The sequence below is a fragment of the Antedon bifida genome, chromosome 1 (genome assembly GCF_963402885.1).
Source record: "Antedon bifida chromosome 1, ecAntBifi1.1, whole genome shotgun sequence".
Classification (NCBI taxonomy): Eukaryota; Metazoa; Echinodermata; class Crinoidea; order Comatulida; family Antedonidae; genus Antedon; species Antedon bifida.
In genome coordinates, this window is record NC_136226.1 from 9766095 (window position 1) to 9782513 (window position 16419).

General features: G+C 28.4%; 1 protein-coding gene across 1 annotated transcript in view; it reads right to left on the reverse strand.

The window, feature by feature from the left end:
• Positions 1 to 16419, reverse strand: part of LOC144841477 (diacylglycerol kinase beta-like) — a 108995-nt gene that overhangs the window by 58935 nt on the left and 33641 nt on the right. The window lies entirely within an intron of this gene.

Here is a 16419-nt window from a genome sequence, read left to right on the forward strand (position 1 = left end):
GAAGGGATTCCATCCCATTAACTGTACACAGTTTGTTTTGGAAAATAGTAAAAATGTTATGAATTCTACACATACATTTCAACAATACAGTTTATCAAACTTGTTAACAATTCTATTAACTAGTAGCAATAATTATTCTTCATTTTATTTTATCTTGCATACAATAATGCATACATTAATAATGTTAGTTGTGAATGATGGGACCGTGTGGTAAGGGTTTATGCTATTTAAACATCTGTTCTCTACAAATACAAAATCTGTATTGTTTACATACATAGAATGATACCATCAGATCTACACTTCAAACTGGTCAAGCTGATCACAGTGGACATAACTTATGTATATTTCCTAAAATATAGCATCTTATTATAATAAATATAGGCCTACCTATACAGTATAGGTATACTTTATTATTATATTATTCTGCCTAAGGACATATGTTTTACCCTATCTATACAGTATGCTTGTTATCAATAAAATGCATAACTGTTATTCATATATTAGTTATTATATATTTCTGGACTTAAATAAAGTCTTTTGGAAATGTAAGTTTGTGATGATGAAGATTTCATTATAGCATCAATCACTACCCTTGATTGAGATATATGAATTATTCATGAGAATATAAAGGTCAAAGGCAGTTCGTTTCTCATCGATTCTAATCATGATGACAAGTAATCATAACATATAAGAAGGTGCTAACAATAGTGTATAATTAATAGTGACCTGGTCATTAGAATTAGTTCACGTTAATTGACATCAGTATAATGGAATACATAGTACTACTCACCCAGGAATTCTTGTATAAAGATGCTATTAATATTCATATTTACCGTAGTTTACTACTAAATCTACCCATCCTCGGGCAGTTTGACATACAAACGATGATAATGAATATGATAATATTATGTGTAAGTACACACAAAGTGCTCAAGCCACTAAGTGTATCAATTTGCCTTAAATATTAAATGCTTCTAAAATTGTAAATTGTCACTGATTTACATTAACATCAAGGGCGGGGCTATTTTTTTTCATAAAATGGTACTGGCCATCCTAAACCATTTTCACCGACCATTACTGTGAATTTCTAATCTAAGCCTCATTTTGCAATGAATGCGCCTCTTCCACCCCCACCTTTTCAGGATTCCCTAAATCTGTCAGATCACTCAGATTTGATCAAATGTCCCGCCTAAGCATTCTACACTATTTAAATATTTCCACTCAAACTGTTCTACAAGTACTCAGTACACACAATGATGTACTTAATGATGCATTAATCTTCAACTTTTTTCTTCTTCACTAATAAATGTTATAATCTATTCTTGCCTTCTAATGGAATATAGAATATAAAATCTCCATTAAATGTTCTTCTATAAGGTCACATTTATTTATTTGAATGATATGACTCAGTTTTACTGATCAAATTTCAATATCAGGTTTCAAAGTAATAAGGATTTTATTAATCAGTCAATAAACTAATTAACAAAAAAGTTTTTTTTTAATATATTACTGAAACAATTTGTAAAAGTATGCACATGATTTGTGTCGGTGTTTCAAATTCAAGATTTATGTGGAAAATGTTTATATGTACATGTATGTATTTCTACTGCATAATGTCAACAAAAAAATCTTTTTCATAATCAGTTTCTAGTAATCTAAGCATTGACACCAACGATAAAACAGAGACCCAATAATGCAATATTGAGAAGTTTTAGTGGGGGAATTCTTGAGAAACAGAGATCCTGAGTCTCAGGTCTCTGTTTTCGAAACACCCCGGTAAACAACACCACTTTAATAGGTTTATGTTAAATTCAACCAAAACACTTTCCAGTGAACAAACGAGAGGAAATATATAACACCCCTAATTTAAAGTCTGGATTACAAAGATACTCTATTCTATGTTCTACTGTATTTCCTTATTTATGTTGCCTAGAATCATAAGTACAGTAGCACTATTATCAATGTGGTCGTAAATTAACAATGGTTTTTAACAATAGAACTTTTGAATCTGGAATTTACCTTTAACATCATTATTTACAAGCTATTAAATAACAACACAGAATGTTGGGCTAGACTTAAGATAGCGTATGATCAATTATTCTAGCCGTTTATATTATTTACAACTAATATATATACATATCTAACAAACAATAAGCCAGTTAATAACAACAGATACATAATTACAACTTTATGCCATTGTTTAGGCTACTAGGAATTTCTGTTTTTGACCCCAAAAACGAATAAAACGAAAAACTACAATTTCTGAAACCAGACATATTAGTTTACTGTATTATTCATCTTAATCATGTTTATTTATTTTATTGTTAATTTGCAGTTGGATGTAAATAAAAAATACTTTAAAATATGTTACCTATTTCAAAGAGAATATAAAACATAAATAGCTGTAACTATCATATGAATGTAATAATAATATAATGACGATGCAACATTAATTACCTATATAACAACTCTTCAATCACTAAAACATTCATCTGGTATACCTGTTAACATAACATACTGTAAAATAAAATCCCCTTATGAAATCTATGATGGCAAGCAAAAGCAAACAATAATATTAATATGAATATAGAGACAAACAAAAGAATTATAGTTCTATTAAGGTACAAATTGAAGAGACTTGATGTCTACAGATTTATCTACCAAGATCTATTCCTACTACATCTTCTATTAAAGATTATTATGTTGTATTTATTGTAATAATGGGTAAATAGCCAGCAGTACAGAAAGATTTCAAATGTCTGAGAAGAATGAGGAGCAAACCTATTAATTATAGATCAGATCTGTACAATAAGATCAAGTCTGGGATAGTGTTAAAGAACTACGAATATAGGCAAATAATGATTCTATTTTCAAATTTAAACTATAGCCTAAATTAAAACAAGTTGGTTTATACAGGTAAGCTAGGCACGATATAGACATATACTTTCAACTTGTTGAGACAGAAACAGGCACCCTAAATCTCTGTCTACACTATCAAACTAGTTTGACAAAAAAGTGTGATGTGCCCAATTATGGTAGTGGTATGATTAAATAAGGTAGTGATATGACATCATCATTTTCCATATATGGGCACATCACATTTTTTTGTCACATAACCTTTGATAGTGTAGACAGAGCCTTATAAAATAATGGGTTTTCATTGAAGCTGTAATGGTAAAACATATACTGTTCCTCATTCATTTCATGGAAAAACATCCCCTTAATAGGGGTGTCCCCTGAATAGTGTCCCAAAGGAGGGGTTCTACTGTACTTATAAAACAAGATTGTTAAGCTACCCAATCTAACTTCCCTTTCATGATTTACAGTAGTTACTGTAATTGCCATTTACAACAAAAGATTTAGTATTTCTTATAAATCAAAGTACATTATTTCAGTTTCGTTGATATTTTAAGATTTCTTTTTCTTTAACTTGAAGTAATTAATCATAACAAATATATTACTTTTGCTTCCTGTATAAAATATTATATATCACTTCCTAAACGTGTTCATAAATTTGGAAAAAATTGCAAAGTACAGATGAAAGAATCAACTACAATACAAGTTTAATTATTAATAATAAAATTATATCTTTAATTGAAGCATTTTTTGAAAATTTCAAGATGTATTGTCCCCCTGAAAATAATTTTGACCAAAAATTGGATCAAAAAAAAATTTATTTACCTGAAAAAACTGGAATTTAAAGCAAAAAATGATCAAATTGGCTGCCAATATATGGTAGTGATATGCCTAAATATGGTAGTGATATGACATCATCATGTCAATATATGGGCACATAATATTTTGTTGTCATGTAAAGTTTGATAGTGTAGACAGAGCTCTTAGCATGTTTTCACACACTGTACACTTATATTCTACTCAACTGATAGCATTATAATTTAATTTAAATCACAAATACAGATGTTAATATAAACCTTAGCAGTTTATCTTTTGGTTATTTATGGCTCATAAATCTGTCATGCTAAAAAACAACATAGTAATAAAAATATAGATCTTGTGAGGAATTTTTAAAGAATAAATCATGAAATATCATATTCAACTACTGTATATCATTTAGTTGAGAGATTTTTTTCAAGGGACATCCGTTGAAAATTAAAAGATGCTAAATCGCATACTTTAGTATCTATTTTTAGAATTCATGCAAGTGAATGTATGAGCCTGCTGCAAAAAAAATTGACCGATTATTAAATTAAGAGGTGGGTCAATGTTTTGTTCTGATACCAAGACAAATTGGAAGATTTTTATCAAATGCCTATTAATAATATAATTATTTTCACTGATTTTCATTCAATGTTTGTGAAAAGTTTAAGACAGATCGGATATGTTACGTATACAAGACAAGTTTTACATTGTGTATATCCTTCCCGAAAAATAAGCATAATTTATATGCAGACAGAAAATATAGATGGCAGCAGACTAGAATTTACCTATATGAAGTTCAAGGAATATTAAATAAATTATTAACGTCATGATATAACATTTTAATATGTAATTCATTATTATTAGGAATAAAGTTTAATACTAAAGTTTCACGTGTATACTCAATATTTGATTGGTTGATTTTGTGTCATGCATCATTCTTTTACATTTCAATGACACTTATGTAGACTTAATACACACAGTTAGATTTTTGTAAATACTGTATTTTGATAATTAACATGATTAATGTACAAAAAAATAGTATTATGTGGATGTTATCTACATTATGTTAATTTATTGTTTAATAATAAATAAAGCAATAAAGGTATCATATGATTCAATTAATGTTGTTTTTTTCCATCAAAATTGAACAAATTAAAAAATTTAGTATTTACTGCCCTCTATAGTTGCAACTATTACAAATCAGATGAATGCATACTAATGTACATAAACAAACAATACATTTGTAGTAAATGATATGAACTAATAAATACTTATTAGAAAAAAACAAGTATAATAGATGAATATATAGTTATAATTAAATGATAGATGAATATATAGAGTTATATAATCATAAATACTTGCATAAAGTATCATAAACTGAATTACATTTTTTAATTATGAAGTATAAACATGATTTTATTAATATTATTCATAAGTCTAGAAAGAGTAAATTTGTAAATCTTAAATATGAATCAGTTACATTTAAGAAATTTGTTCCTCAGTGAATCGATCTGACTCTTCTGCTTGATATGCAGGCACTTTTCCATTAGACCATCAGTGTTTCAAGAACAATGACTTATAGAAACATCTCAAATTGAATTGATGTCTACAAATCAAGTCTACATGGTATTAATACAGAAAAGTGAGAAATAATGTACTATTGAATATTAGAGACAGAGCCCTCAACACTACAAGGTCCCTAAAATTCCATTAGTCTAAATGCTCCAGAGGCTTGATGTTAAAACAGTCTGTCGGTAGACAACATTTATACTATATCATTCTGTAGCATAATTTATCAATTTAACCCTATGTGAATATAATTTTTTTAGGGATTTTTGGTGACCTACAGAAACCAGTATATTTGTTAAAATTAATATTTAATTAACTAATCTAGTCAAACAATGGTTCATGTATTTAAATATTTGTAATTAATTGATTACTTTATTATTAATTTTTATAAGTTGTTAAATGTGAGATTGTACTAAAGTATTATAAATGTTCATTAATATAATAGCAAAGTTTGTCGTGATAGGCCAAAATACGTCATTAATAATGTTGGATATAAAGTCAATAAAGATAATTTAAATATAACATACAGTAGCCAAGCTTAAAATAACATGGCTTAGCTTACATTCCCTTTGGAACTACAAGTACTACACCCACGAGTCCATTCAAAATCTCACAAATTAAACTCAATGTGTTAGCTTGGCTTACTCCCTTTATCATGTCCATTAACTTTCAGTTCAACGAATTAATAAATTGGATTGATATTTAAAACTTAAATTCCTCTTGTTCTTTAGTTGCTAATTACACAGATTTGAAATAATTGTGAAAAATAATTATAAATCGTTTATTGTACAGTTGGAATATCCGGGGAAAAGAGAGACATATGTTATATGAATAGAAGTGAAATTCATATGGATTATGGTTAGTTTCAACAGAAGTCTTTGTGGTCTACAATAAAGTACTATACAATAAACAAAACGATTTTAATTTACCTGGATATCCTGATTTTGATCTATAATTATACAGTTACTATTTAGTTTCATAACACTTAAGATTCACATCACAAAGTGATTTAAAATCATTTGATGTGTCCTGGTTGTCTTCTGATCTTAACTTTAACTACAGAAGAAAGTCTCCTTTGGGACAATCATTAATTCTATTAAGGGCGACACAAACAGGTCAATAAAATACTCTTCACATTTCCACATAAAGGTCAATAAAATACTCTTCACATTTCCACATAAAGGTCAATAAAATACTCTTCACATTTCCACATAAAGGTCAATAAAATACTCTTCACATTTCCACATAAAGGTCAATAAAATACTCTTCACATTTCCACATAAAGGTCAATAAAATATGCTTCATATTTCCACATAAATTTCAATAAAATATGCTTCACATTTCCACGTAAAGGTCAATAAAATATGCTTCACATTTTCCCAAAAAGGTCAATAAAATATGCTTCACATTTCCACATAAAGATCAATAAAATATGCTTCACATTTTCCCAAAAAGGTCAATAAAATATGCTTCACATTTCCACATAAAGGTCAATAAAATGTGCTACACTTCACATTTCCACATAAAGGTCAATAAAATATGCTTCACATGTTCACATAAAGGACAATAAAATAGTACACCTCACATTTCCACATAAAGGTCAATAAATATGCTTCACATGTTCACATAAAGGTCAATAAAATAGTACACTTCACATTTCCACATAAAGGTCAATAAATATGCTTCACATGTTCACATAAAGGACAATAAAATAGTACACCTCACATTTCCACATAAAGGTCAATAAATATGCTTCACATGTTCACATAAAGGTCAATAAAATAGTACACTTCACATTTCCACATAAAGGTCAATAAAATATGTTACACTTCACATTTCCACATAAAGGTCAATAAAATATGCTACACTACACATGTTCATATAAAGGTCAATAAAATGCTTCACATGTTCACATAAAGGTCAATAAAATATGCTTCACATGTTCACATAAAGGTCAACAAAATAGTACACTTCACATTTCCACATAAAGGTCAATAAAAAATACTTCACGTATTCACATAAAGGTCAATAATATCGGGAAAGGTCATCAACATCTCCTTCACAAAATGTTTTTACAATAATCAACATGATTATGGTAAATGTGTATAGTTTTTCATCTATGGAGATTCAAATCCTTCATCGTAACATCTATTAAAATATGGTGCATAATAAATACGCATAATTATCATATCATTCCACATTATCAGAATATTATAACCTAGAGAAGTTAAACGTGAACACATTTTTATAGGATCGTTGATCGAAAGATTATTACATATCAATTCCATTAGGAATAAATGAACCCATGAAATCCATTGGGAAACTTCATCTTGTCAAACTATATGATTTAAATGTCAGCCAACGTAAATCAAGCTAAATTATTTAAACTAAATCAAGCTTTCAAATTAGGTTAAAGTGACAAATTAATGAATTGTATCTTTACCATAACATCAATTTAATAATTATTTCTATTGTCAATGCTAAAGGGGGCACTTTTCTATGAAAAGAACAAGGGCTAATGTACAGTATGTTTTAACATTACGGCCAAACTCCTCATAATAATATAATGTTGAAACGGTCCCACAACTATTCTGTTCACGTAGACAAAGGGTGCGCTGTAACATTTCCATGACAAAATGAATGGTTTCTACCCAAATAATAAAGAGAGAGCACTATATAAATGTTTACAATATTTCCTATTTCTGATTGTACTCAGTGACACATAATGTGGTGATTTTCATAGCATTTATTTATTAGTTATTATATTTATAAAGGAATATGTGACATTTTTCCAATTTATTAAGCATTTACAAGCACAAAACACACAAAAAAAACGTCCTATAAAATTATGTTTTGTGGAGATACAATGTTTGGATAGAATAGCGACGTTATGTCTTTTTCTACATTTGACATTAAAACTTGAATATTGAAATTCAGAATGACTTTACATAAGGACAATGTTGTAATTGAGAAAAAGAATGCATTTAATCACTATTTGTGAATTATTCACATTTATAATAATGATAATTACATAAAAACTGTTTAAACACATTAAAATATGTTTATTGATCATAAATGAGATTTGGATGGAATATAACAGTGTTCTCTTTGTTAAAGATCTATAAATCGCTGTATAAATTCATTTAAAACCGGTGAGAGATCTGATCAAAGAAACATCAGTGACAGTTGTTGTTAATTTACATCTAACTAATTGATGTGTCATTAATTAACATCAAACATCAGATATTGATGCAGCCAATATAGCTTCACTATTAGATATTTGATGTTATATTGATGTAGCCAAGCCTAGACCAGTAAAATTACCTGATTGCAAATAGATGTATGCTATTTATAGAACACTGTGACGTCAAACGGGATCGCTTGCTCGTCGTCTTTATGAAAGGATGAATTAGCAGAGCCATTTACTTCTCTGTTCAATTTAAGTGCAATACTCAAAATCTAAAAAGAAACCTTATGCCAACTCTATTGATAAATAAATAAATATAAAAAACCAGTTTGGACAGATAATAAATTTAAAATAGTTTGTCGTTCAAAAAATGTATACTTCAATTTCTTGGAAATACAGTGAAATATAACAATTTTGAGGTCAAAGGTCGTATATTAATTAGCCAATACAGATTAAAGTAATTGCACAAATATTTGCATAATGTATATGTACCTGTACTACAATTTGACCAATCAATTTAATAATTTGAATATAGTAGTAAATTTACTATTATTAGTTTTACTCTCTAAGCTAGGACTTGTGGGAAGGGTGGAATCAAATAATAAAAAGGTATGCCTGCTAAAGCCAGTATTGATTATTAGTAAAATTTCATCCTTGGGCCTACCACTTCCATACACCTCTAATTTATACATCAACAAAAATTATTATACTACTAAATATAACACCCACTACCATACAGCATATCGCTACTCTTCAACACAATTTATACCTACTTTATGTATATTTGACCTAGCTGAAACGTGCAGTACCATTTCTACCAATCCATTCAGATGGAAACATATACAGTAATATATTTTTGATTATTATATAAGTAATAAGTTTAAGTAAAATGTAACAAAATACCAACAATTGCTTGGCGAATACGTCACAAGCCAGCCAGCCTCAGTTCAATTTGTAATTTATTTGATTTGGATAATTTTGTCAGCTGCCTTGAATAATACCATACTATTTAACATATTATTTCAAAGCTAATTTGAATGAAATATAATTGCTATATAGCAAATAAATTGAAAATAGCTATATTTAATTAATTATTCCACATTATTTCTACTTCAGGAATTGTAAACATTATAAACCCAACCATTCAAATGATCCTAATAAATTATCCAAATAAAAATATATTTTCATTAAGAAACTGTATACATTAATATAAAGAATTCCAAAATAGGAAATTTAAACATTCAGTTGAAATAGTGTAAAACAGAAAGATTTAAATAAGAGAAAAAATGTGTCTTGCTCTGAAAATTATCCAATAAAAATATATTTTCATTAAGAAACTGTATATATTAATATAAATAAATAGGAAATTTAAACATCCAGTTGAAATAGTGTAAAACAGAAAGATTAAAATAACTTGGACTCTTATGACGCATGTCTCGTCACTGGTTTAATTCTAGATAAAATTGCAAAATATACAATTGTATTCTATTTCAATAACCAAAGGAATTTAATTATGACTGGTTTAAACCAAAAAAACTAAACTGTAACAAACAACACTATTGCAAACTATAGTCTATATTATTAAGTAATTCTAGTATAAGGCAGCCAGATATATGCATATTATACAATGCTTGGCAAATAGGGTCCACAGCGGGTGTCTAGAAAACTCAGATCTCAGATATATCTGAGTTTTCTAGACACCCGGTCCACAGCATATTTAGGGAGCCTTGATTTGAGATGTAAATAATAATTAGTTACGTAATTTTTCCAATCGTCATGGCCCTCAGAAAATAAACCAAATTAGATCCGGCAAAAAAATTGCCAAACAAAACTCAATGTAAGCGAATATTACCTTAATATCGTAATTAATGTCATACAGTAAATTCACAAAATCGAAAGCTTCCTACTTTATTTCAAAATGTGCATTAAGATCACATTTACCCTAAAATATTCATACTATCTTTATGCACTACTATGTTTATACTACTGAAGTAATAAAGTTCTGTTATATTATTATTATTTTAATAAAGTCTAACGATAATATTACAGATTCAACAGTGATACAGTAATATTTCTAATATCGTTGATCGAAAAATACACAATTTGATTGCCTTTATAAGGTAATTGTACTAACGCTGTCATTTGCAGAGGATAATGAATGGTTAAACCAAGGTCATAAACATCTTGCATAATGCAAATTAATATTGCATAATAATAGTTCTGTACATAATGTCAATGTACGATAAAATAGAAGGTAAAAACCAACATTACGTTATCGCAGAAAATGATCTCTGGTAGTCCCTGAAGACAAGTGGAACATGTCGTGTCAAAACTGCACATATGTCGATGTACGATAAAAGAGCAGATAAAATCAACATTATGTTATATCACAGAAACGATCTCTGGTAGTCCCTCAAGACATTGCTGGTCCTGATGTACATATTTTAAAGTAAATATGTTTATAGAAAAGGCATGATCTTTCGTTGTTTGTGAAAACCTGTAACTATATAAATTATGTTTGTCATGTCAGAAATACATTTTAATACTAACATTAAATTATATTTGGTAAGAATAAAAAAAATGCATCATTTACCAGGAGCAAGTAAAGGCATGGGCCTAAAATAAACATTGCTTTACAATAGAACAGCTGCTTCCATATTCTAAGAAATATAACATAGTTAACATTGATAACATAGCAAATAAAATGTAATAATATGTTTTATGCACAATATCACTAAACAGAATATAACAGATCCAACAAGTTACAATTAGTAGGTTGAATTTATGATGTGCTGATAAATTATTAGAAAAAGTGATCTAGTGGTTCATGAAGATATCCAATAAATTATGGTTTATCTTGATTGAAATACATCTACAGTTTGAATTTCATAAACTCAGACATTGTCTTCTCATAGAGAGTTTGGGCCTTTTAGCTATTCAATCCTGTATATTGTATTTTGATGATCGAATAAATAATCATAATATTATTATGCGCAAAATTTTACATGAAATGAATATAATAACAAGAGAAATGTATGAAGGGTTTTGTGATTATGATTAATAGAGACAATCATTTAACAATGACAGCAATGACTAAATTAATATATTCAAATAAAGGATATGCCATTGATTTCATCCGTATATTATTTCATTAAAAATGATCATCATGTTAATAAAATGCGAGATTATGTAGAAACAGTAAATCATGTATATACATAGTATAATAGCAATCAATGCAGAATAGGTGGTTCACAAAGGTCAAAGGTCAATGGATTGTCTTAAATTACATATAGCCGACTCTTAGTTATAGATTATTTTTCACTAATATTTACTTTATTGATTAAGTAGTAAAAATCAAAATTGAAAAGTGGTTTAAAATAAAATCTCATGGGTATATACAGGACTTATGGAAGTATATATGTCGGAAGATGGTCAAAATGTCATCATGATAAAATCGGGGTTAGTAACAAAAAATATTAGACAAATATTTACTGGGTTGTGGGACAACGTGATTGGATGCTGTACTATATTCAGATGAAGCCGAGGATGTAATATTATTTTAAGATCACTGAGCAGGCCACTATTTTTTTGCAACATTGACACGCACCCTCTATAAAAAGACAATCCAGGATAGTTCAAATGGGAGAACGCTATTAAACATTTAATATTAATAGAAAAATAATGTCAAAAAGTACTTTATTTTAGATGTTACATGCCTCAAACACAACCCCCTGGAGATCTGCCCCTGAGAATAATAATAATAATTAATAATATCACAAATAGACATATTCCATGCATTATGGAAAGATTATGGTAACATAACATAATCACATCATGATTTCTTCACACCACAATATTCACTTTTTTTTGTAATCATATTGTCTATAAAAAAAACCTTTTTTTTGAGGATAGAAATAATGAATCTTTCAAAAGTCTAAAAAATTGTGACATGCATGAATAGTGAGATGAGTGAGAGTATCAATTGAACTACAAATTAACTATTATAGATTATAATCGTTCATGTCAATCAAAATACAGAGATAAAAACTATATATAATACAATAAGAAAACTACAAAAATAAATGCCACATTATGATTGTGGTTAAGCTTTAATAATCAAACTTTATTTAACCACAGAAACACTAGTTCTTCTGAATGTTTGTTTTCAAATGGCTACAGTAGCCAGATACATATATGTTTCCTAGTAAATTAAATGTTTGTTCATGTACATTTATTAGTTTATTTCAACTATTGCAAAAATTACAATTTAACTTATCATTGCAAATGTTGTGTAAATGTCTAATTAATTGTCAGCAATATTAGGATTCTGTAATTGTACACTTCTCTATTCCAATCTATCAATCTGTCTAATCATGGAAATGGCATCCCATAATAGGGTGGCGAAATGTTTGGCAAGACTCGTACTAAGCCTACTGTGTTTCGTTGTCATGTGAATGCACATAAATGCAATACCTTCATATTCCTAAATTACTTTCTCTCCAGCTGACTATACTTTTGATTACCACTGATAATGTTTTTGTTTTTTTAAGGTGCATTAATCGTCCAAGTGATTGGAAACAAAGTTAATTAGTTACATAATTATTATTATTATATTCAAATTATGAACAATTTAAATAATCTTTTATTTTAATGATTGCAACAAAATATATTTTAAATTCAGTAATTACGGAAAAATTTAAATGACCTGAAAACAATATACTCTGGAAACAGCCTATTAGCAACAAATAAAAAAAATGGTTTATTTATTTAATTTATTTATTCATTTATTTAAAATGAACAAAATGAGAGCACACAGCTAAGATGTTTGCATTACAATAAAAATAATAATTAAAAGTCTATAAAAATTGAATTGGTTAATATTTTGGGAAAAAATAATAAATAATGCATTCACAATCACTTTTACTTGATAAATATTTAATATTTATCTTAAATATAGGAATATGCCCTACATTATAATATATTTATTTATCTTAATAAATAATGTGTAAATAAAATACTTCATATAGAATTATTGACTATTATGGTATTAATCAAAAAAATAATACGAAAAAGACAATTCAATTATATAATTTACAGAAATTCAGAACTTAAAATTTGAAAGTTCAAGAAATAATTTGATTTTTATATAAAGCAGTATTTGATGATTTTTCTTCTTTCTATAATGATTAGATATGGCACTGTCATCATTTCTAATGCGAGTGGTCTGATCAAATTAGAAGTTTTCTAATTTCTCCAGATCCCTTAAGCAATAAGATGAGAACGTAATACCCAGTAGTCAATTAGACTACATTACCTATGCGATAATATTCTCCCCAAAATCACGCCTGCCTGGATAGTATTCTTTTACTTATTAATTTATTAAAGAATTATAAACACCTAACAAGAAACTCCCCAATTATGCAATGTTTGAAAAAAGTAATATAACATAGTAAAATACAGTGTAATTCATTTAGTTCAATTTTGTTGTGTTTTTTAAAGTTACTTCTTCGTTCTACGTTATGGCTACTAAGCATCAAGAAAAAAAAAAAGCATTGAAAGATCTTTAACAGAGTAATGAATCAGAGATTTAGGGTATGTTTAGATCCATGTAGTTATGATTTCTTATCGCAAGCCATGTCATATTATAATTAGCGTCGTAACAACAAAGTGTTCAGATTTGCTTAACTAACGCTTTCGTTTCGAGTAAATTTGATTGGTTAGGTCAATATCGATGATGCATGACCTTCGTATCATAAGCGTTGTTCACTAATCTTGTACCTTGAGCTGTGGTAACGAACGAAAGATCAGTGTCGTATGAGGTGGTTTCCACTAATCTTTTCCTGGTTCAGACCTATGGAGTTGTACGCAGTGTACGATACGAAAGCATAACTCTGCAGGTCTGAACAGGCCCTTAATGGAAGAGTGTCCATGACAGATGGGAAAATGATTTATTAATTATGTTATTTAAATGCCTACAGGGTTTAGCCCATCTTATTTAGCAAATCTATTCAAATTTATGTACACTTTTCACACAAAAAATACAAGAAGTCAATCAACTAAAACTCTAAATGTTCCAGCATGGAACAATATTTATGGAAAGAGAATGTTTAATTATAGAGCATCAACCTAATGGAATAATCTTCCTGTACATATCCGTAAAAATTATGAGACACTTAGTCAAGTTGAATTTAAACATCTTGTATAACTTCTATTGTACATAGTTTTAATATAGCTTTTACTTTTATTTTTCTTGTATTTTTTTTCCAAATCTGGACCTCTTGGGAGACCAGTACTTGTGTATTGAAAGAGCTATTCCAGAATAAAGAAAGATTTGTATTGTATTGTATTGTAATCAAAAGTCAGTTACATTACCAAATACATTCACTTCCCTCACCTCCTTTACCTTTACTGAAAAATCCTAAAAGAAGATCAATTTAAATCATTCATGCTACTCAGGACACATCCAATGGGAAAACACCAGCAAAAACCTGACATAGGAACAATTGGTGGCGCTAGACAACACTAAGACACGATGAGTGATTCTAGGTGAGCATGTCACTTGTGTTACAGTAATAATAGCCGAAACATAGCACAAAAAGTAGGTCTACTCGTTCAACAAAAAAAACCAACATAAAATCATAAAAAAAAAAATTAATATATTATTATTATAAATAAAAATATCAATCACTTTCTAATGAAATAGGTGCAACAAGTTTTAAGAGTGTAAACTGCGATAGCTTAAAATGTCACAACTAAAATAGTATTACCATTTTACCATCAGTTTTACCAGGCAACATTATAATAAAAGTATGCTATTAAAAATTATATTAAATTTATACATATCAACATTGATGCTTTAAAGCAAGGGAACAGCACAGCATAGCAAAATAAATGGATTTTCTACGAAATCTGAAATTGAAAGTAAATGAAGGGGAACAAAATGATAGATAATTAAGGAAACATGATGTTGAAATTGCATCAAGAAAAATGAAGAATAACTTAAGACTAAATAACAAATCAGTATACTGTACATCTTGCGTTAACATTATTGATGGCTTAGCTGTGTTCCCAGCTGAGAATAACTAAGTCCCCAGCTCTTTGATAACAAAACTAAATTATCAAGTTACCCTAGAGTCTAGTCATTACAAATCAGACATTACAAGCCTATCTATTCATTTCATAATAAGGTGTTGTAAATACATAGATTACTGAATTCCCTCGATAGTTATAGCGCCCCCACTCATAACGTTGAATACTACCTATCAAGATCAAGCCAAATGTATTCAGTGAGTTGAGCCAGAACATCTTTATTACATTTTAATGATTTTATCAGGTAAAGCTATGAATAATTTGTATCATTATAAATAACTTGACAATTTGAGACAAATGTATCTTGGTTGACACCTTACCTTCACTATAAAACCTTCCATTTATTTTCGTAATTTGAATAAAGCAGAAATACTAGTCTATAATTACATGATCAACATTTTTCCAAGGTATGTAATCAAAATGTCAAATTATAAAGTCATTAAAAATCATTATTCTAATTATAATTTATAATTATATGAAACGTTGTTGAAATAAGCTGTAAGTAAGTATGTTTTGGTCATTTTATAATAACACTAATAAGATACAATACAATGTTATGATTTTATATGTAAATTAAAATATAATGAGACAAAATCAAACTATTGTGACAAAAGTAACAGTAGTTTAAGGCACAGCTGTTTAAGAGTGTGCAGCGAAAAAGGGACTAAAACGAAAGCATTTTGTAACTTAAAAATGCAAAGAACTAAAAAAGATATTGATACTACCAAAACAGTTTTAACAATTCAGTAACGGCTAATTTTATTCATTTAGTCGTAGTCTTCAACTATTATCAATTTTTCCAATTGGTTGGGGTGGGGTTATTATCAGTGTTGTTGCTAAATTTTTATTTTATGATAAGGCAATAACAATTTTAAACCCACAAGATTCGAATAAGAATTTTTCCTCAACAGTGT